At 43.7% G+C, this 25,306-nt stretch overlaps 1 protein-coding gene across 1 annotated transcript in view; it reads left to right on the forward strand.

Moving 5' to 3' along the window:
• The window catches only part of FMN2 (formin 2), a 450,026-nt gene that overhangs the window by 35,403 nt on the left and 389,317 nt on the right, over positions 1 to 25,306 (forward strand). The gene's annotated exons all lie outside the window — the stretch shown is intronic.

Consider the following 25,306-nt stretch of genomic DNA (forward strand, 5'->3'; position numbering starts at 1 on the left):
GGCAGTGCTGTATACTGCTATGTGGGCTGTGCTATACACTACTATGTGGGCTCTGCTGTATACTACTATGTGGGCTGTGCTATACACTACTATGTGGGCTTTGCTGTATACTACTATGTGGGCTGTGCTATATACTACTGTGTGGGCTGTGCTATATACTACTGTGTGGGCTCTGCTGTATACTACTGTGTGGGCTGTGCTGTATACTGCTATGTGGGCTGTACTATACACTACTATGTGGGCAGTGCTATACACTACTATGTGGGCTCTGCTGTATACTACTGTGTGGGCTGTGCTGTATACTACTGTGTGGGCTGTGCTGTATACTACTGTGTGGGCTGTGCTGTATACTACTGTGTGGGCTGTGCTGTATACTACTATGTGGGCTGTGCTGTATACTGCTACATGGGCTGTGCTACGTGGGCTGTGTTATCTGCTATGCGGGTTGTGCTATATACTATGGGGGTATATTATATTCTATGGGGGAGGCCGTGTTATATACTATGTGGCTGTTATATACTATTGTTATATACTATTGTGGGGGTATATTATATTCTATGGGGGGCTGCATTATATTCTATTGGGGCTACATTATATATTATGGGGAGGTGGGCTGTATTATATTCTATGGAGTGGCTGCATTATACTCTGGGATGGCTGCATTATACTCTGGGTTGGCTGCATTATATTCTGTAGGGTGGTGGCTGCATTATACTATATGTGGGCTGCATTATACTGTATCGAGGATTATGGGGAATACGTTATACTATATGAAGAACTATGGGGTGCATTATACTATGGGAAGTGAATTGTACTACATGGATGACTATGGCGGGGCATTATACTATATGGAGCACTATGAGGAGTGTAATATACTATGTGGAGGACTATGAGGAGTGTATTATGCTATATGGAGGACTGAGCAGTGTATTTTAATATATGGAGGACTATAGGGAGTGTATTATACTATATGGAGGACTGTGGTGCACATTATAATATATGGAGGACTATGGGGTGTATTTTACTAAACAAGTAAAATGCTGCATATTCAGATTGTTTTTGCTGGAACATAAATCATTGTTCTCAGCAGCACATCGCTGGTGTAAACTGTAGATGTGCTGCTGATAACATGATACTGTATGGTGATCTGTTAGTGATCGTTCTGTCCCATCATTATTCCTCAGCTGGTGGAAAGAGACAGGGAAACAAGCGTTGAACAACTTCAGTATTGTCGATCAAACTCATTTAGCGGCCTGAACTCATGTAAATACAACTGAAATGCTTTTGTGTAATGTGCAATATGTTAGCATTTGGGCCCCATTTTAAACTTTGCCTAGGGCCCCACTTTGCCTAAAACCAGCCCTGCCTACAAGTGTACAAAGATATTATACAGTCACCATGTGACAAGTGGGCCTGTGTAACTTCAAATGCCAGGGCTGAATTTTAGTCCCAGTCCGGCCCTGGCCGCAACAGTCCTCCAATATCAAATATAGACAAACGAATGGCACTCACAGGCTACTTTTTCAAACTTTATTGCAGTATCTTCTGCGGGAGAATGGGAACAGGGGTGCGGGAATGACGACCATCGTTTTGTGCAAGTGCGTTTCAACAGGTCACACAAGCAAAGGGAAATGACAGGGAGTTAAAAACTTGTGTGAAGGTAAGCTTCCCCCCCCCCCCCCCCGATTTCCCTATTACACAAGACAAAACAATGAATTTCTCAAATAACCACACATTTAAAAGAGTATTATACACATTGTTAAAATTAAAAACAATAATCCCAAGCAATTAGGAAAATTCATTTGCATAAGTCCTTTATATCCAAACATGAGATGGTACTCCAGTACACAGGGAGAGCCCATGCACTGTTGGTCCGCTTGGTTTTCTCGCCAACACCAGTGCATTTGCTGACATAAGAGTCGACGCAATGACCCTAAGAAGCTTGACTGATACACAAAATGACTGTGATGTGGACATGAGGACAAATATCAACCCTCCAATATTCTAACCATTTACAGGAGGTGTAAAATCTTCATACATGCCTCCAGTTTCCCCAGGAAATGTGATAGATTTGTTTGAAACGTTGGTGGTAAAAGATATGGAGTCTTTAATTTATCAGAAATCCACTCCTAATCTGACTAATTTTGAGAGATGGGCTTTAGCAGACATCACCAGCTGGTCGGACATGATTGTGGTGGACAAGGGTGGTAACACAGTGTTGCTACCCAAAATGCAGTATCTGGCTGAGGCAAATAGACAGCTTTCTTACACTATAACATATTCCAAACTCCATCATGATCCCACATATAAGTCTAAAAACGAGCTACGTTCTTTACTTAGGATAAATGTTGAATTGGGCACTGTAACAAAACAGAGGGCTGAGAAGCTTCTACCGGAGTCCCCCAAAAAAGCACACTGGTATTACATTCCCAAGGTACATAAGTCCATGTCCTGTCCACCAGACCGCCCCATTGTATCTGGGATTGGGTCTCTCACCGAGCTCCTGTCCCAGTACATGGATTGGCTGTTGAGATCACTCATCAAGGAGATCCCGTCATACATGAAGGATAGTAATGATTTTATTAAAACAATAAGTGATTTCTCAAGGCAGCCCGGCTTCTCCATGGCCTCCATAGATGTGGAAAATTTGTATACAAAAATCCCCCAAGATATGGGTGTGGATGTCATTAGGGAAGTGTTGAGCAAGATCATCATTTTTTAAATTTTGTATTTGAAGGGACTCTTTTAGTGTTGAAATACAATGCATTCAAGTTTCAGGATGCATGATACAGAATGTTGGGACCGCCATGGGGACTCTGGTAGCTTGCACTTTCGCTAATCTTTTCCTAGCGTCATTTGAAAATAAATATGTCTATTCCACGCCTAATAAATATCTCAGACACATTAAATTGTATATTAGATATGTGGATTACATCTTTATAGTGTGGGATGGGTCCCAGGAATCTTTCACTACTTTTGTAGAGTATATCAATATATCTAACAATATGAACATGTCATTCACATCAAAGTTTGGGGGAACCTCATTAGAATTTTTTGGATGTAATGGTGGAGATCAAGGATGATAGGTTATGCACATCAATATACAGAAAACCGACATCAACTAATTCTATGCTATACAATAATATTTATCATCCGATATATACCAAACGCTCCATACCGTACAGTCAATTTCTTAGGGTAAAAAAGGGTTAATAACACTACTTCAGGCTATGAGGAACAGTCAAGGGATTTGTTTAGGAAGTTCGAAGAGAGGGATTACCCCAGACCTTTATTAAACAAGACACTTGAAAGGGTCAATCAGATTCCACTAACACACGTATCTAAGATACTAAAAACAGAAATAATATCGATAAGAAATGTATTTTTAGTTTCCAGTATGGTCCTATGGACAATTTTATTCGATTCACGATCAGAAAGAATTGGCACATCCTCAGGCGTGACAAGGACTTATCAGATATTGTGTCAAGGGGTCCATTATTATTCTCATGTAGAAAAAGTACAAGCCTAAAGAATGTTCAGAATCGGATTGGTAGGGAACAGAATGACTGGTTAGGCTCTAATATCCCTAAAGGCAACCACAGATGTGGACATTGTCCATTTTGTTCACAACATATAATGTAACAGGCCGCAACCTGCACACAGGTGTGGTTTCACATCGTGTTTTCGATTTTATCTCCTGCAAGACTACCCATGTGGTATATGTAATATTTTGCCCCTGTAAATTCTATATAGGGAAGGCAATACGTCCATTTAACGTTAGATTCAGAGAGCATTATAATTCTGTTAGTATGGGTAAAGGTGTACCAAGCTTGATAATTAGGGACACTCACGGGGGTAATTAAGAGACTCTAACCTTTGCTGGCATAGAAAGAGTAACGCTGCCCTCGCAGGGTGGCGATCTGCATAAGTTGGTACTCAGAAGAGAAACCTGGTGGATATTGTGCACACGGGCGCTGGACTCCACTGGTTTAAATGAAAGAGTGGACATGTCCATCTTTCTCTAAGATCAGTTTTTTGAAAAAGAGTTTCTACTTGGGCTTATTGTTTTTAATTTTCACAATGTGTATAATACTCTTTTTAAGGTGTGGTTATTTGAGAAATTCCTTGTTTTGTCTTATGTAATAGGGAAATCGGGGGGGGGAAAGGCTTACCTTCACACAGGTTTTTAATCCCCTGTCATTTCCCTTTGCTTGTGTGACCCGTTGAAGCACACTTGCGTGAAACGATTGTCGTCATTCACGCACCCCTGTTCCCATTCTCCCACAGAAGATGCTGCAATAAAGTTTGAAAAACTAGCCTGGTGAGTGCCATTCGTTTGTCTATATTTGATATTGGAGAAATGAGTGGTATATCAGAATTTTTTCTTCTTGCGATCGCCGTTATTCGGTGAATAACAACGATCACAAGGTTGGGGATGGTAAAAACCAACCCGAATCATGTTCTCTGGGGTCTCAGCTACCCCCGTAGGTGAGAATCCAAAGATTTTCCGACGCTGGGGGACACTATACCCTTATTTCTCAGCGCCTTTAAAAAGTGGCGCTGAGGTATAAGGCCCCTTAACTGCCATTGGTAAAAGGCATATTGGCAGTCATTAAGGGGTTAACTTATCAATCTACCCAGTTCATTGTTATATACATAAGGAATCATGTTTTGTAAATGTCTTGAAAAAAGTGAGAAATTGCTACTCAACTTTTAATCCTTCTAACATTTTAACAAAATAAAATGAAATTTGAAAAATTATGTTGCTGTATAGTAGACATATAGGAAATGTTATTTATTAATTATTTTGTACAGCATGACTAACTGTTTTAAGAGCATAAAAATGTAAAGATTTTAAATTGTGAATTTAGTCAAAATGCTGATACTTTCACAAATAAATTAAACAAATATCAACTTAATTTTCCAAAAACATAAAGTACAAAGTGTCACGAAAAAAAGATTCACAGAATCACTGGGATACATTGAAGCATTCCATAGTTATTGCCACATGAATTGGTCAGATTTAAAAAATTCGGCCTCGTAATTAAAGGGAACCTGTCACCTGAATTTGGAGGGAGCAATTTTCAGCCATAGGGGCGGGGTTTTCGGGTGTTTGATTCACCCTTTCCTTACCCGCTGGCTGCATGCTGGCCGCAATATTGGATTGAAGTTCATTCTCTGTCCTCCGGAGTACACGCCAGCGCAAGGCAAGTCATTTTTTCTTCACTGCCCAATGGTATAAAATTTTGTGACACACCCGTGGTGTCAATATGATCTCTGCACCCCTAGATGAATTCATTGAGAGGTGTAGTTTGTAAAATGGGGGGTTTCTGCTATTCTGGCACCTCATAGGCTCTCCCAGTGGGTCATGGCACCTGCAAACCATCACAGTACAATCTGGCGCTCGGTGCCTTCTGAGCTTTGCACTATGCCAGAAAAATACTTCCTGATTACATCTATATATATAAGAGGCATCGTGATTACTCGCTAATCCCGCCCCCTGCACAGTAGCTCCGCCTCCCACATCACCACACACAATCCCGCCCCCCACCTCATTACCACACACAATCCCGCCCCCACCACATCACCGCACACAATCTCGCCCCCCAACCCATCACCGCACACAATCACACCCCCCAACCCATCACCGCAAACAATCCCGCCCCCCACCCCATCACCGCACACAATCCCGCCCCCCACCCCATCACCGCACACAATCCAGCCCCCCAACGAATCACCGCACACAATCTCGCCCCCCAATCCATCACCGCACACAATCTCGCCCCCAACCCATCACCGCACACAATCACGCCCCCACCCCATCACCGCACACAATCACGCCCCCCACCCCATCACCGCACACAATCCCGCCCCCCACCCCATCACCGCACACAATCCCGCCCCCCACCCCATCACCACCCATAATCCCGCCCCCCCAACCCTTCACCACCCATAATCCCGCCCCCCACCCCATCACCGCCCATAATACCGCCCCCCACCTCATCACCACCCATAATACCCCCCCACCCCATCACCACCCATAATACCGCCCCCCCACCCCATCACCACCCATAATCCCGCCCCCCACCCCCACCCATAATCTTACCCCCCCACCCCATCACCACCCATAATACCGCCCCCTCACCCCATCACCACCTATAATCCCACCCCCCATCCCTTTACCACCCATAATCCCACCCCCCACCCGAACATCACCCATAATCCCGCCCCCCACCCCATCACCACCCATAATCCCGCCCCCCCACCCCATCACCACCCATAATCCCGCCCTCCACCCCATCACCACCCATAATACCACCCCCCCACCCCATCACCACCCATAATCCCGCCCCCCACCCCATCACCACCCATAATCCTGCCCCCCCACCCCTTCACCACCCATAATCTCGCCACCCCACCCCATCACCAACCATAATCCCGCCCCCCCACCCCATCACCACCCATAATTGCGCCCCCCCACCCCATCACCACCCATAATCCCGCCACCCCACCCCATCACCACCCATAATCCCGCCCCCCACCCCATCACCACCCATAATCCCGCTCCCGCACCCCATCACCACCCATAATCCCGCCCCCCACCACATTACCACACATAATCCCGCCCCTCACATCACACTCGCTAATCCCGCCCCCTGCACAGTAGCTCCGCCCCACCACATCACCACATAATCCCGCCCCCAACACATCACCACGCATAATCCTTCCCCCCACCACATCACCATGCATAATCCCACCCCCACCACATTACCACACATAATCCCGCCCCCCCACCACATTACCACACATAATCCCGCCTCCCACATCACACTTGCTAATCCCGCCCCTGCACAGTAGCTCCGCCCCACCACATCACCACACATAATCCCACCCCCCACCACATCACCACATAATCCCACCCCCAACACATCACCACACATAATTCTGCCCCCCACCGCATCACCACGCATAATCCCGCCCCCACCCATCACCACGCATAATCCCGCCCCCCACCACATTACCACACATAATTCCGACCCCAACACATCACCACACATAATCCCGCCCCCCACCACATCTCCACACATAATCCTGCCCCCCCACCACATCACCACACATAATCCCGCCCCCCACCACATCACCACACATAATCCCGCCCCCCCACCACATTACCACACATAATCCCCCCACCACATTACCACACATAATCTCGCCCCTCACCAATTACCACACATAATCCCGCCCCCCCACCACATTACCACACATAATCCCACCCCCCACCACATTACCACACATAATCCCGCCCCACCACATTACCACACATAATCCCGCCCCACCATATTACCACACACAATCCTGTCCCCACACCACATTACCACACATAATCCCACCCCCCCACCACATTACCACACATAATCCCACCTCCATCCACATTACCACACATAATCCCGCCTCCCACCAAATTACCACACATAATCCCGCCCCACCACATTACCACACATAATCCCGCCCCCCACCACATTACCACTCATAATCCCCCCCCACCACATTACCACCCATAATCCCACCCCCCCACCACATTACCACCCATAATCCCACCCCCCACCACATTACCACACATATTCCCACCCCCCACTACATTACCACACATAATCCCGCCCTCCCACCACATTACCACACATAATCCCGCCCCCCCACCACATTACCACACATAATCCCGCCCCCCCACCACATTATGACACACAATCCCGCCCCCCCCACCACATTACCACACATAATCCCGCCCCCCCACCACATTATGACACACAATCCCGTCCCCACACATTAAATTGTACCTGGTAGAAGTCATGGAAAGATCTTTGAAAATGACGAAAATGACTATACATTTAATTGTGTTTACAGAGAAATTTTTACTTAATTTATGTTTCGTTATGAAATTTGTTTAGATGATGGAATGAATAAAAAACGCACATCTTACTGAATCCAGTTTGTTTTTGATTTTACACTGTGAATAAAATGTATTTTTAGTATTATTCAGATTTTTAATGATTATTATTGTTATTAACTTCATTTTCAGTTAAATTACCACCTGCGTAAGCGCTATTGAATGTTGTCATTATTTACTTTAGTTTAATCACTAGCAGCGTTAATTAGATAGCAATGAGCGTGCCGAGCGTTAGCTGGCTGGAAACAGCTAGTGTAGGATATTGGCGCACTCAGGAAAAAATGGACCTCAGTTTGTTGTAAAAAAAAGTCCTATTAGCCTTTAGAAAAAATAAAACTTGGCGCTAAAACAACCTTTTAGTGGTAAAAATGTAATTTATTCTCCCTTCACCGCTCAGTGGTATAACATTCTGTGAGGCACATGTGATGATCACTGCACCACTAGATGAATTCATTAGGGAGTGTAGTTTGTAAAATGAGTTCACATATCTGGGGTTTCTGTTGTTCTGGAACCTCAGGAGCTCCACCAATGTGACATGGCACTCTCAAACCATTCCAGCAAAATCTGAACTCCAATATGGCGCCTCTTCCCTTCTGATCTTTGCACTGTGCCTCAAAAGTAGTATTCCCCCACATAAGGGGTATCGGCGAACTCAGGAGTAATTGCTCAACAAACTATAAGGTGCAATTTCTCCCCTTATCCTTATGAAAGTGCAAAATTTGGGTTTTTGTGAGGAAAATGTGATTTTTTTTATTTTCACGGCTCAATGTTATAAACTTCTGTGAAGCACCTGAGGGTTCAAGGTGCTCACCATGCATATAAATACATTTTTTGAGGGGTCTAGTTTCCAAAATGGGGTCACTTGTGTGGGGTTTCCACTGTTTAGGCACATCAAGGGCTCTCCAAATGGGACATGACATCCGCTAATGATTCCAGGAAATTTTACAATCAAAAATGTCAAATGATGCTCCTTCCTTTCCTAGCCCTGCCGAGTGTCCAAACAGTAGTTTTCTCCCTCATATTAGGTATCAGCGTACTCAGGAGAAATTGCTCAACAAATTGTATGGTGCAATTTTTTATGTTACCTTTTTGAAAAGGAAATTTTTTGTGCTAAGAACATATTTGTAGGGAAAATTAGACTTTTTTTTTATTTTTACGGCTCAACGGTATAAACTTCTGTGAAGCACCTGAGGGTTCAATGTGCTCACCACACATCTACATCATTTCCCTGAGGGGTCTAGTTTCTAAAATATTGTCACTTGTGGGGGATTTACACTGTTTATACACATTAGAGGATGTTCTATCGCGACTTGACGTCCTCTAATTATTCCACCGAGTTTGCATTCAAAAAGTAAAATTGTGCTCCTTCCCTTCCGAGTTCTGCCATGCACCCAAACAGTGGTTTGCTCCCTCATATGGGGTATCGACATGCTCAGGAGAAATTACACAACAAATTATGGGGTCCATTTTCTCCTGTTACCCTTGTCAAAATAAAACAAATCGGATCTGAAATAATTTTTTGGTGAAAAAAAGTTAAATGTTTATTTTTCCCCCACATTCTAAAAATTCCCGTGAAGCACCTGAAGGGTTAATAATCTTCTTGAATGTGGTTTTGAGCACCTTGAGGGGTGCAGTTTTTAGAAAGATGACACTTTGGAGTATTTTCTATTTTATAAACCCCTTAAAGTGACTTCAAATGTGATGTGGTCCCAAAAAAATGGTTTTGTAAATTTTGTTGGAAAAATGAAAAATCACTGGTCAACATTTAACCCTTATAAAAATTTTTTCCCAAATTGTGCTGATATAAAGTAGACATGTGAGAAATGTTATTTATTAATTATTTTGTGTAACATAAATAACATAAACTCTGTGATTTAAGGGCATGAAAACTCAAAGTTTGAAAATTGTGAAATTTTCAAAATTTTCACCAAATTTTATATTTTTTTTCACAAATAAACACATCATACCGAAGAAATTTTACCACTATAATGAAGAACAATATGTTACAAAAAAAAACACCAGGATCCGTTGAAGTGTTCCAGAGTTATAACCTCATGAAGTGACAGTGGTCAGAATTGTAAAAATTGGCCTGTTCATGAACGTGCAAACCACCCTCGGGGGTAAAAGGTCTCATTTTCCAAGACCTGTAGCATCTCCATATTTCTTTATCTGGGGCTCGGTGGGAGGCAAAGCTGACATTTATGGATACCATTTTGGTGTAGATAGAATGTTTTGATTCGCCTTTATTGCGTTTTAATGCAGTGTTGCAGCAACCAAAACAACAAAATTCTCCCGTTTTGATTTTTTTATTATTGCGCCATTTACCAATTGGATGATTTATTTTTATATATTGATAGATCGGCGATTCTGAACGTGGCGATACCAGATATGTGTATTTTTTTTTTTTTTTTTTTAAATGGTGTGAATGCAGGCTGATAGAAACTTTTTTTAAATATTTTTAAAAACATTTTTTTCTTACTTTACACTTGCTTCAATAGTCTCCATGGGAGACTAGAAGCTGTGATCATTCGATCTCTGGTGCTACCTAGAGAGGGGCTGCAAACCTGTTCTGTGTAGCAGAAATGTTCACTTGTTATGAGCGCCGAACGCTCAGTGGAGCTCATAGCAATCCAGCAATGACAACCACAGGGGTCTGCAGCAAACCCTGAGTTGTCATACCAACCCATCAGTGACCTGCGGTCATGTGACATGGGCGCCGATGGGCGGATTTAGTGACGCGCTTCCGACTCGATCATGTTAAATGCTGCTGTCAGAGATTGACAGTGGCATTTAACAGGTTAACAGCTACGGGTGGATCACAATTCCACTCGTGGATGTTAGTGGCACATGTCAGCTGGTCAAATCAGCACTGGAGCCTGTAACATCCCTGCGGGCATCACTGCATGGCTTCCCATCTCCCATCTTACTCACCACTCCTGGCCATGCTGTGAGTTTTGTCCTCTGCCGGCTCCTTGCTGTGGGCCTCATGTCCTTGCTTGCTGCATACTTCCTGACTATATGCTTAGGGCGGTGGCCCCGGCACTTCCTGATTCTTATTGAGACTGTGTGTACTCTCCTTATATGTCCCCAGCCTATTGCTAGGAGTAGGGTTGAGCGAAACGGGTCGCCATTTTCAGAAGTCGCTGACTTTTGGCAAAGTCGGGTTTCATGAAACCCGACCCGACCCCTGTGTGGGGTCGGCCATGAGGTCGGCGATCTTCTGAATCTGGTATCGGAATTCCGATACCGAGTTCCGATATGTTTGCGATATCGGAAATCGGTATCGGAATCCACATTTAAGTGTAAAATAAAGAATTAAACTAAAAAATATTGATATACTCACCTCTCCGGAGGCCCCTGGACATCGCTGCTGGTAACCGGCAGCCTTCTTTGCTTAAAATGAGCGCGTTTACGGCCTTCCATGACATCACGGCTTCTGATTGGTCGCGTGCCGCTCATGTGACCGCCACGCGACCAATCACAAGCCGTGACGTAATTCTCAGGTCCTAAATTCCTCATTCTAGGAATTTAGGACCTGAGAATTACGTCACGGCTTGTGATTGGCCGCGTGAGCGGTCACATGGGCGGCCGTGACCAATCACAAGCCGTGACGTCATCTAAGGCCCTTTACGCGCTCATTCTTAAGAAGGAAGGCTGCCGGAAAGAAGCAGGGCGCGTCCGAGGGTGAGTATATACCTAATAGGAATATACTCACCCTCGGCTTCTTTCCGGCAGCCTTCCTTCCTAAGAATGAGCGCGTTCAGGGCCTTAGATGACGTCACGGCTTGTGATTGGTCGCGGCCGCCCATGTGACCGCCACGCGACCAATCACAAGCCGTGACGTAATTCTCAGGTCCTAAATTCCTAGAATTAGGAATTTAGGACCTGAGAATTACGTCACGGCTTGTGATTGGTCGCGTGGCGGTCACATGAGCGGCACGCGACCAATCAGAAGCCGTGACGTCATGGAAGGCCCTGAACGCGCTCATTTTAAGCAAAGAAGGCTGCCGGTTACCAGCGGTGATGCCCAGGGGCCTCCGGACGGGTGAGTATATCAATATTTTTTATTTTAATTCTTTATTTTACACATTAATATGGATCCCAGGGCCTGAAGGAGAGTTTCCTCTCCTTCAGACCCTGGGAACCATAGTATCCCATTGCACTGCATTGGGTTTCGTGTTTCGGCCGACCCCGACCCCGACTTTTTTATAGGATCGGCCGATTTCGCTCGACCCGACTTTTGAGAAAGTCGGGTTTCGTGAAACCCGACCCGATCCTATAAAAATAAAAGTCGCTCAACCCTAGCTAGGAGGCATCCGGTACTTAAGGCATCTCCACCCACTGTAGATGCCTGAGCAATGAACTTTTTCTGTTAGTGTCTTGCTTCTGAGTTGCCAGGTTCTGTCCTATTTTCTGCCTCTCTGGGCGCTGCATACCCAGAACCCAGAACCCGATTCTGTTGTCTTTATGTTTTGTTTCTGTCACCCTGGGGGCTGTATACCCAGGCTTGAACCCTTGTCCTGAACTTGTTCCCTTTTCTGTCCCTGTCTGAACTCTGCCCTATACCTGTACCTGTTTGTATCTTGTTTGTTGCCTTCTCTCCTCAGCTGTGTGTAACTTGGTGTCTACTCCTTCTGCTCCGCTCTCCGCATCCTGTGGCTCTGCTCTGCGCAACCTGCAGCTCCTCTCTTCTCTGCTCTTCGCATCCCGTGGCTCTGCCCTGCTCCGCTCTCTGCATCTTGCGGCTCTGCTCTGCACAATCTGCAGCTTTGCTCTGCTCTCTGCATCCCTCTGTTCTGCTCGTCACTCCGCATCCTACGGCTCTGCTCTGCTCTCCGCAACCCGTGGCTCTGCTCTCTGCATCCCGCGGCTCTGCTCTGCTCCACTCTCTGCATACTGCGGCTCTGCTCTCCGCATCCTGCGGTTTTGCTCTGCTCTCCGTGTCCTGCGGCTCTGCTCAGCTATCCGCGTCCTGCGGTTTTGCTCTGCTCAATGCGTCCTGTGGCCCTGCTCCGCACCCCATAGCTCTTTATCCCTCCAACCTGTGCTGCTTATTACTTGTTCCCTTTTCCCACTCGTACCTGTCTGTGTTCCCGTGCCTCCTGAAGCAGTTCCTAACACTTCCTGTTTCTCCAGTCTGAGCTGAAAAAAAAAATCAAAGCAGGCTATAAATGTTATGTGGAAAAAGAAAAAAAAGAGCATGAACCGCACATCCCAAAATCATACGTTGATCTAAAGCCGCTCGGCAAAAATTTATATACTGAACATGAGGTTTTCAGTTTAACATTCTAATCAGACTGTATGAAGCCCACTGCCCCTTCACGGCAAACCTCGTAGTGGGTCCTAACGCCCTAACGGAGCGGAGCCGTGCGGCGACCACCGCCGCAGCGGCCATGCACCAGCAGGGCGGACGGCCTGTTGCCCCACAGCACCCATGCTGCGAGACTGAGCCCCCAAGACTCCAGACCGCGCCGCCCCACCAGCACAAAGCCACAGCAACAATGGCCACCACACAGCACCAGCACCAAAATGAAAAGGAGCATTTAAACTCACCTTCCTCCAGCTCTTCAGTGAGAGCCAAAATGGGCTAGACCCCTTACTTTGCAGTCTCCTGCTAATTAAAATCACCTGTGCCAAATGGGAGGAGTGCTGGTCCAAGAAAGAGACAAGAACATGCTATGTGCAAAAAGAAAAAAAAGAGCATGAACCGCACATCCCAAAATCAACCAAGGCTATAAATGTTAACTGTAACATTACTGACCTCCAACAAAAGAAATAAAAATAATATATTTTTAAATATAATGATATTATTAGAGATTCATTGTTATCATTGTGATCGTGTTAGCACTTTCTGTTGACAGGCAAAAGAGTCTGTCTATAATGACCCCCCTGTGGCATTAAAAATCCGCTCACACATGATGCTAGCAGCAGGGCAGCACAACACCTCTAACGCAGATCATGCCAGCTGTCTAGCTTTGAGACCCGGTACCTGAAGGTCGCAGAGGAATTATAGAGTTCTCTGGTTTGGTTGGCCAAGTATTGCTTGATCATCTTTTAAAACTTTTCCTTCTTGTCAAAAATACCCAGTCTTGAGGGCATGGACACTGAGAGGATGTCATGGAATTAGCCTAGTTCTTTGACAGTGTACCCCTGCTTCACAGCCGCCACAAGGTTATGCCCATTATCACACACAACCATGCCTGGTTGGAGTTTCAGTAGCAAAAAATACAGATATATCAGGTCTGTTGTTCCTTTAAGTAACTCTGCCGCGGTGTGCAGTGTATCTCCTAATTAGCTTCAGCAGAACCTGTTGCCGTTTCGTTGAGGCAGTGCTGCAGAGCTTCCAGCTGATGTGGATGACGTTTTTTGAGATAGCACACCGGAGATGGAAGATGAGGAGGAGTAGTAGGGGCTGCAGGAACTGGTGTAGGAAGTGGAGGAAACCCTGATAGAAGTAGGTGCAGCAATCCTTGGCATCAGTAGAACATGTGTCATTCCAAGGTGGGACTTGGCCCCAGCCTCCATACTGTTCATTCAGAGTGGCATCAGGGAAATGTAACGTCCCTGGCCACAAGCACTGGTCCACAGATCGGTCATTAAATGGACAATCCTAGTAACTGCATTGGTAAAGTCACAGGTGACATTCCTGGACACAAGGCGGGGGCGCCACAATGGGAGAAATAGTGGCGGCTGGGTACCGAGTGCCGAGGGACCAAATTTCTACACCTGTACCAAATTTTATTTTTATTTGAAAGAGCCAAAATTTGACACAAACCAAGTTTTAGAGTATATATGAGAATATATAGTATAGTATAGAGTATATAGTATAGTATATATGAGAATATAGAGTATAATATGAGAATAGTAAATTTTAGAACAACCAAACTTCTACACTGGTAGAAGGACAATTTTTGGTTTTATTAGAAAGAGATGAAATTTCACACAAACCAAGTTCTACAGTATATGTGACAATACTCAATTTTTATCAAATTTCTACCTATACCAGGCTAATTTTGTTTTGTTTTTTATTTCAAACCAACAAAATTTTATACGAACCAAGTTCATCAGTATAAATCACAAGTAGAGATGAGTGAACCCATGGATGTTCGGGTTCGCCGTTTGCGACGAACACATAGTAAATAGTTGGGCTTGGGTCCGAACTTGACCTTGGGCCCTAACCCAATTTAAATGAATGGGGACACGAACTGCAGTATTTTAAAATGGCTGTAAAGTTTTTTGTTTAACTCTATATGTACTCTATTTTTTGGTGTTTTCTGATATACAGGAGTATACAATCATTATCTATCCTAAATACATTGTAGATCATAAATATTTGGTGAACATAATATGCTCCCAACCGCATAGTATTAACAAAATTTCTGTGCGTTTTTTCTTATTACAATTTCACCTCCAGTAGCGTACAAGCAGCCGCAGATAAAAAGCTCTCAGCCTTCCAATATCAAACCACCCACAGGCAGGCTTGCACACGTGTAAGGCCGGGGTCAGACCTAACGTATAAAAATACGGTCCATTTTTTTTACTGCCGAGATACACAGAAAAGTTCCTGAACAGTGATCTGTATTCAATGTGAGGATGCGATTTTTTTTCTCCAAAAATTATCCGTGTGTCATCTGTATGGCATCCGTATAGCATCCGTATGGCGAGCGGCTTGAAAAATGGACATAGAATGGATCCATGGGCTCAAATATTCGTGAAAACATATATACAGTCTATATATATATATATTTACTGTATATGTCAGTGAGACACACATATATATATATATACTATATGGTGGCCCGATTCTAACGCATCGGGTATTCTAGAATATGTATGTAGTTTATTTATGAAGATTTCAGAATAATGCAATGAATACACAGGATTCAGCCAGCCGGGGTCGACCAATTAGCGAAGCGTGGTTCAAATCCCGTGCCAATTCGCAGCCGGACTGTGTCTGCCGCTGATTGTTCGCGGCCGGCCGGGCGTGACCAATAAGTGAAGCCAGGGCGAGCTCCAGGTTTTTGAGGGCCCCGGGCGAAAGAGTCTCACAGCCCACGTAGCATATAACACAGCCCACGTAGTATATAGCACAGCCACGTAGTATATAGCACAGCCACGTAGTATGTAGCACAGCCATGTAGTATATTGCACAGCCACGTAGTATATTGCATAGCCACATAGTATATAGCACAGCCACGTAGTATATAGCACAGCCCACGTATGACATTGCACAGCTACGTAGTATATTGCACAGACATGTAGTATATAGCACAGCCACGTAGTATATTACACAGTCATGTAGTATATTGCACAGCCACATAGTATATAACACAGCCCACATAGTATATAGCAGAGCCCATGTAGTATATAGCACAGCCCACGTAGTATATAGCACAGCCCACGAAGTATATAAAACAGCCCACACAGTATATAACACAGCCCACGTAGTATATAGCACAGCCCACATAGTATATAGCACAGCCTACGCAGTATATAACACAGCCCACGTAGTATATAACACAGCCATGTAGTATATAGCACAGCCACAGAGTATATTGTACAGCCACATAGTATATAGCACAGCCCACATAGTATATAGCACAGCGACGTAGTATATAACACAGCCCACGCAGTATATAACACAGCCCACGCAGTATATAACACAGACCACGTAGTATATAGCACAGCCCACATAGTATATAGCACAGCGACGTAGTATATAACACAGCCCACACAGTATATAACACAGCCCATGTAGTATATAGCACAGCCCATATAGTATATAGCACAGCCCACGCAGTATATAACAGCCCACGTAGTATATAACACAGCCACGTTGTATATAGCACAACCACATAGTATATTGCAGCTACATAGTATAGTAGTATATAGCACAGCCCCCATAGTATATAGCACAGCGACGTAGTATATAACACAGCCCATGCAGTATATAGCAGCCCATGCAGTATATAACACAGTCACGTAGTATATAGCACAGCCCACGTAGTATATAACACAGCCCAAGCAGTATATAACAGCCCACGCAGTATATAACACAGCCCATGTAGTATATAGCAATGTGGGCACCATATCCCTGTTAAAAAAAAAAATTAAAATAAAAAATAGTTATATACCAACCTTCCGGCAGCCCCCGGATCCAGCCCAGGCCTTTAGCAATGCTCCTCACGACGCTCCATTCCCAGTAATGCCTTGCGGCAATAACCCGTGATGATGTAGCGGTCTTGCGAGACCGCTACGTCATGTGGGGTCATTGCCGTAATGCATTCTTGGGACTGGAGCATTGCGAAGAGTGGGAAAGGCTGCCGCGGACACCGGAAGGTGAGAATATAATGAATTTTCTTTTATTTTTAACATTATATGTTTTTACTATTGATGCTGCATAGGCAAGGAGCCAAGTAGTAGGAGCCATGTAGTAGAGTATGGCCGGTGTCACACTTGCGAGTGCAATGCAAGAAACTGGCGCGAGTCTCTCACATCAATACCTGGCTCTGCCGCCGGCACTCGGGACTGGAGTGTGCATCTGCATGTATTTCTATGTAGCTCAACGCTCCGGACCCGGCAGTGTCGGGTATTGATGTGAGAGACTCGCGCGAGTTTCTCACATTGCACTCGCAAATGTGACACCGGCCTATATGTGACAATAGTCATTTTTTGGAAAAAAAATTATGTTAACTGTACCAGGACAAGCTTTTAACGCACTGTAATATTACGCAAAGAACATTAAACTGTATGGATGACTAATTGAATCGGGAAAAAAAATTTGAACGTTAGTTGGGAGTGTTATATACCACCGAATGTACCCAAGAACAACTTATACTGCTTGGATGAGCAATATAATACCAATACATTTTTTTACAAGTTTTTTCAGGTTACATACCAATGAAATGTACCAAAAACGATGTAATACTTTAATATGCTATTCAGGTATGGACTGGAGCTGAAATTCAGCCCTGGCATTTGAAATCACACAGGCCCATGCTGTTCCCGTCCCCAGCACTAGATGGGATATATTACTAATATTACAATGGATGGAGGAAAGCAAGATTTACTACAAGACCAATATTTCTAATGATACCCATGGCCTGCTGGGGTAAGTGAATGAGTCAGCGACTTTGTGCTCCGTCACAATTCTTAACAGTATAGGTATCTTGAGAACACAGATTCTACTAACAACGTAGCAGACAGGGCAGCCCACAACCAGACAGGCCCTTCTGGCATTTGCCAGAATTGCCAGATGGCCAGTCCGGCCCTGATGCTATTAAATTATTATAATTTATAAGACAATAATCCCTGACTAGATGCCTGTAATATGCTATATCTACTACAACACCTCACCATAGATGATTTGCAGATAAAAGCAGTATTATTGTAGAACTTAAAAGGATTTTTAACTCGGCCCTGAAAACAATTTTTTTGTACGTGGCAGCAAGAAACTCTGAAGGAACGCAAGCAACACTGCCAGCTTTGATGAATTTCTAAGTACAGATCATTGTAAAACCATGAATCTGTCAAGCAGTGCATGGAAAAAAGCAGCAGCAAGGATTATAATTTATAAGGCAATAATCCCTGACTAGATGCCTGTAATACTCTTTTCATACTGCCACCCTTCACCCTAGACAAATTGCAGATAAGAGTGGAATTATTAGAGAATAGAATTTATTTGAAGTAGTACTGAAAAAAGCGATTAGTTTCACGTAGCAGCATCAAGGTCTGTTATTTCATCAACCCTGATGGGGAAATAGTGGAGTGTTTCGCATCTACTTAACCGGATATGGAGACCAGGATCTTCTGTACTTACTGTACTTACGGACATCATGTAAGTACATTTACAGGATATATATCTTATAATATCACACTTGTGATTTTGTTGCCAAAAGTTCTGCAACTGTCGTATTATTTTTAGAGAAATGCTCCATTCAAAACAAAATAGATCTGATTTTCAGATGCAGAAATTTCTACAACAAAATCTGCAGTTTTCTGCACACATTGCAGTAACACAATACAATAAAATCCCAGTAAAGTCAATGGAGTCATTTGGAATCTTGTTACACGTTTAATTTTTTTCACCACTTGTAAATTGAAATGTGGCTCGGAATTTATAGTCTAAAGCATGTCAATTATATCTGTGTTTTTTAAGCATTTACTCCCATATACTGTACATCAATAGGAATAACAAGGAACTTTAGTTTTAGATGTGCTTATCAAAGCCTTGATATTTGGGAACTGTGAAGGATGGGGGGATTTAATGGCAGGTTACAATCCTCCTGAAAGCATTTGTAGCTGTAACATGGCAACTGCCTCAGCAGGTGGTCCATTCACACTAGCTATTATCCAAGCTCCTACAGGAAGACCTCCTGTTGAGCCCATGCGATGTAACTGATTTGTTCAGGCAACTAGGATTTCATAAGGAGAATATTGACTTATTGTACGTCCCATCTACACACAGGTTACATTTTTGAGATCTCTGGAAAGGGCCAAATGCTTTCCATTCTAGCACCCAAGGGTGGGGAGATACATGACATGGTTAGTAGGAGCCACGTAGAAAAGCCATGCTTGGTCTCAAAACCACCTCTGTAGGATTGTCCATTAAGGAGTTATGATCCCTCTTAGGTTTTGGAGTTTTTAGCTGCGAGATTCAAGATGAGGGGATTTAGATTCAGTCCCGGAGGCAGGAGGTGAGTGTCCCCAAGAGGTAATATGCTTGTGTAAAACATGGCCTATTGCTTTTTTCAGGGGTGGACACGGCAACATATCGTGTGGGGAGAAGTCAAGGAACAGAGGGGACCATCAGCCTTCCATGTGGCAGCCCCTCCCCCACAATCCAGGCCTTTCATCTGACTAGTATCTGACTCTTTATCTTCTGCATACTTTGCACTACCACTATTTGTATTTCCATATCGGACCATTGTATATGTATAACCATTGGGCATATAGTATTTTGTCTAGTGTGCCCTTAAGGCAATGAAATATATAATTTAACCTTGGGCTGTTATTTTATTTCTATCTGTGAATCCACACTCCATGTTCTCGGCTGAACTTTCCATGATACCAGGCTGGTTTCTGGTTCGATATAAACCTGTTAATGGACTGGGCTTATATCTAACGAGGAACTGGTGGCAGTCTTCCCGTGCTGACCAGGCACTGTTTCACTGGCGCTAGTGAAAGGGGACTCACAGCCTTACACAGTTGTGAGTGAATGTGGTGCCACGTCAGCCCGTGTGGACAGGGGGTATCTGTGTAAAACTTTTTCCAAGCTGACTTTATGGGGTGTGGAACGTCATGTTGGTGCGAAGACTGTACCGCCTGATCCCTCCGATGTAAGAGTGATGTCAGGAGGGGTTGCGACGTGCATGTTCATCTCAGGGACTAAGAAGGGGAAGCAAAACTAAGGCCCGCAATGTCCCAAGGCATCATTTCCCAGTTGAAGTTCCACAGCCAAGACTGTGAGCAGAAAGGATTCTACCAGTGTGATCAGAGGCATAGCAAGGGGTTTGTTTCGGAGGGAGTGGGGGGCGAAACGTCTGACTGAGTGGACCTCCAACCATGTAACCCTGATTACAAATATGGTGGCACACCCTAATAGTGGATATAGGAGAACCTCAGCACATGACAGAACTGTTACTAAAAAAAATCTCTATACAAAGACCAACACTGATATTACCGCCATAGGGTGACATATAGTGGTAGATACCAGTCCTACAGAATATATAACAGATCACAGTCCAGTTATAGACAGTGACTTACAGCTGAAGTTCTTTCTGGTGGAGTAATTTACTTTTCCTGTCTTTTCTATCTGGCCCAGACCAACATGGCAAATTTTTGCAGTCAGGACTCGGCTGCAGAGATTACAACAAAGGCACATATGACTTCTCACATTTCAGGCATCTTCTCCATCTATTCCCAAACTACACAAACTCCTTATCCTGCTGATCCCCAATGCTGGGACATTGCTGCCATATGTGTCCCTATTACTGATTTTACTGTGTAGTACTGTTTGCCCTCTAATTTTCCTCCTACTGGAGCCCTACGAGAGCCCCTTTCATTGCACTTGTAAAGAATGATGACAACCAAAGTGCCCTACAAACACTAAAACACCCCCATAGTGAATTCCTACACAGTACCCTCCACACGCACAATATGATGACCCCATAGACCATACAGTATAATGCACCCCTATAATTCATACAAGACAGTGCTGGCAAAATAAACTTTGCATATGTGCTGAAAAACAAATTTTACATCTGCATCATAATTTCACTTCTTAAAAGTGAACACAATGAGGGAGATAATCAAAAACTGTCTAACAGAAAAAACTGGCTTAGTTGCCAGTAAGGGTAAGGGTAATGTAAGGGTGTTATGACGAAAGACTAATTGTAACAAAATATCCACAATAAAACACTTGAGTGTTAAGATTTTGTGGTTTCATTGAACTTGTAAACTTTGCTGGAACTGTATAATGCATCCCATAGCTCATACAGTATAATGCATCCCATATCCCATACAGTATAATACACCCCATAGTCCATACAGTACAATTCACCCCACAGCCCGTACAATTATGTCACCCCATAGTCCATATATTATAATGCACCCCATAATCCATACAGTATAATGCACACCATAGCCCATACAGTATATTGCACCCTATAGTACATAAAGTATAATGCACCCCATAGCCCATACAGTGTAATACACATCCCATAGTCCATACCATATAATGCACCCCAAAGCCCATACAGTATAATGCAACCCATAGTACATACAGTTTTATGCACCCTATAGCCCATATAGTATAATGCAACCCATAGCCTATACAGTATAATGTGAATCCCATAGTCTATACAGTATAATGCACCCTAAAACCCATACGATATAATGCACCCTATAGCCCATACAGTATAATGAATCCCATAGCCCATACATTATTATTCATCTCATAGAACATACACTATAATGCAACCCATAATTCATACAGTACAATGCCGGCAAAAAAATCTTTACATTTGTGACAAAAATTTTTTTTTTACATGTAAATCTGCATCATAATTTCACTACCTAAAAGTGCACACAATGAGGGAGATAATCAAAAACTGTCTAAGAGAAAAACTGGCTTAGGCTACGTTCACATTTGCGTTGTGCGCCGCAGCGTCAGCGCCGCAACGCACAACGCAAACAAAAACGCAGCAAAACGCATGCACAACGCTGCGTTTTGCGCCGCATGCGTCCTTTTTTTGATTGATTTTGGACGCAGCAAAAATGCAACTTGCTGCGTCCTCTGCGCCCGGACGCGTGCGCCGCATGTTAAATATAGGGGCGCATGACGCATGCGGCGACGCTGCGGCGCCCGACGCTGCGGCGCAGACCGCAAATGTGAACGTAGACTAAGTTGCCAGTAAGGGTAAGGGTGACATGACTAATACTAATTGTAACAAAATATCAACAATAAAACATTTGAATATTAACATTTTGTGGTTTCATTGAACATGTAAAGATTTTTTTGCTAGCATTGTACAGTGGGTATGGAAAGTAATCTTACCCTTTACATTTTCACTTTTTGTTTCATTGCAGCCATTTGGTAAATTCAAAAAAGTTCATTTTTTTCTCATTAATATACACTCTGCATCCCATTTTAAATTAAAAAAAACAGAAATGTAGTAATTTTATTTATTATTTATTAAAAAACAAAAAACTGAAATATCACATGGTCATAAGTATTCGGACCTTTTGCTCATTATTGAGTAGAAGCACCCTTTTGAACTAGTACAGCTATGAGTCTTCTTGGGAATGATGTAACAAGTTTTTCACACCTGGATTTGGGGATCCTCTGCCATTCTTCTTTGGAGATCCTCTCCAGTTCCGTCAGGTTGGATGGTGAACGTTTGTAAGGAGTGCACCGGGACTGTGTGATGCCCCACTCCCTTTCTGCATATATTGCTTTCTATGTAATATTGCTCTATCTAGCTCTTTGTATATTATTAATAGGGAAAGTGCAGTACCTCAGTTATTACACTAGATGGGGGTACGTTAGTGAACATAGTTATTTAGGAGTAGCCAACCGTGGATAAGAAAAAGGTTTTTTCCTGTTTTAAGTCAGAAGGGCCTTAGAGCCCATACAGTGTTGTAGCCTCCGCAATGTTAGAAGCAAGAAGCCCAGCCGTCCTGGGGCCAGGGGGCCAGAAGGGCAGCAGTGAGAGCAGCAGTAGAAACAGACACTGTGGCCAAAGCCACAGCAGTACAGGGACGCAGGTCGCTCATCATGTGGCAGCTTATGGGCAGATGTCATGTTGTCTGTTGCGAAGCGGACAAGGGAACTCCTGAACGTAGTAAAGCTGAACAGGGAGAAAGCTGCGGTACCGGATGGAACGGTACGATCTCGACACCCACTGAAAAGCATAAGGCTCAACGCACATTTATTCTGTGCTCTGCGCTGAGCACTTGCACCGTGAAAATCTCTGAAATACGTGATTCAGACGGAACTTCTGGCGGTAGATTTCCTATAGTGAGGCAGAAGGAGGCACTGTGGACACGGATCTGCAATCCGTTGATGTCCGTCTTTTTAGGATTGCATAAAAGTGCCGTCAGCTACAGTTTTGTGCACTTCTGAAAAGAAGGACTCCGCTGAACAGAGGCAAGACGGAATCCAAAGTAACTCTGCTGCCTCATTATAATGAATGTATCCCTCCGGGGTTTCATCTGAATCACGTCACTCAGAGATTTAGATGGAAACCCCAAAGTAAGTGGTCAGCGTAGAGAGCCAGATAAATGTGATCCCAAACTTTATGTAAAATGTTCCCAATAAAAGCTTCAACTCAATCCAAGAAAAAGTCCCCACTCAAGTCTGTCATCTGCTAACAGGAATATAGGGGGCTTCCACGTTACTGGTAACACAAAGGTTCTAGAAAATCAAAATTGGTCCTCAGCCACCAAAAGAAATTCAGCAAATTCTCCACTCCCACATCAAATGCCCCCTCCCTTCTAAGCACCACAGTGTACTTAAACCACATATTGCGTCCACGTTTGGCATTTTTGAAGAGATGAGAGCCCACCTAACTTACGGGTACATGCCTTCAGAAGCACAGGCTGGGCAGAACGTACTGGTCACTACAATGGCAGTTTGCAATTTTCACTCAGCAACATTCATTGCTGCTTGTTTCTGGAAAATATCCATGGAGTCAAAATTGTCACTACACCTGTAGATAAATTGCCCAACGGGTATAGTTTCAAAATTGGGGTCACTTGAGGGGGGATTCTGCTCTTCTAGCAATTAGGGGCTCTGTATATGGAGTCTGCGAACTATTTTAGGAACATCTGCGTTCCAGGAGGCAAATTGCGCTCCGTTCCTCCCTGGTCTATCCGTATGGCAAAGTAGCACAGTATAGCCACATATAGGGTATTGCCATGTTTAGTAGATATTGTGGGACAAATTTTGGTGCCATTTTTACTAACATCTTGTGTGAAAATATAAAATTTGGGGCTAAAACAAAATTTTGGTGGTAAAAATGTAGTTAGTTTTTTCTTCATTACCCAATGTTATAAAGTTCTGTGACACACCTGAGGTGTCAATATGATCCCTGCACCCCTACATGAATTCATTGAGAGGTTTAGTTTGTAAAATGGGGTCACTTATGGGTTTTTTTTCTGTTCAGGCACATCATGGGCTCTTCCAGTGGGTCATGGCACCTGCAAACCATCACAGTAGAATCTGATGCTCCTTCCTTTCTGAGCTTTGCACTGTGCCTGAAAAATATGTCCTGATTACATGTAGGGTATTGGTGCACTCAGGAAAAAATGGACTTCAGTTTGTTGTAAAAAAAAATTCTTATTAACCCTTACAGAAATTAAAAACTTGTTGCTAAAACAACATTTTAGTGGTAAAAATTTTATTTCTTCTTTCTTCACCATTCAATGGTATAAAATTATGTAAGGCACATGTAGTGTCAATATGATCACTGCACCCCTAGAGAGAATAGTTTTTAAAATGAGTTCACATATAGGGGGTTTCTGTTGTTCTGGAACCTCAGGGGCTCTGCCAATTTGACATGGCGCCATCAAACCATTCCAGCAAAATCTGAATTCCTAAATGGTGATTCCAGGAAATTTTACATTCAAAAAGTCAAATGACTCTCCTTCCCTTCTGAGCCCTGCCGTGCTCCCAAACAGTAGTTTTCTCCCTTATACTGGGTATTGGCGTACTCAAGAGAAATTGCACAATAAAAGGTGCAATTTCTCCTGTTACCCTTATGAAAATGCTATATTTATGATAAAAACATATTTGTGGGAAAATGTTTTATTTTATTTGATGGCTCAACGTTATAAAATTCTGTGAAGCACCTGAAAGTT

Source organism: Ranitomeya variabilis, chromosome 2 (genome assembly GCF_051348905.1).
Source record: "Ranitomeya variabilis isolate aRanVar5 chromosome 2, aRanVar5.hap1, whole genome shotgun sequence".
In the NCBI taxonomy this organism is placed as follows: domain Eukaryota; kingdom Metazoa; phylum Chordata; class Amphibia; order Anura; family Dendrobatidae; genus Ranitomeya; species Ranitomeya variabilis.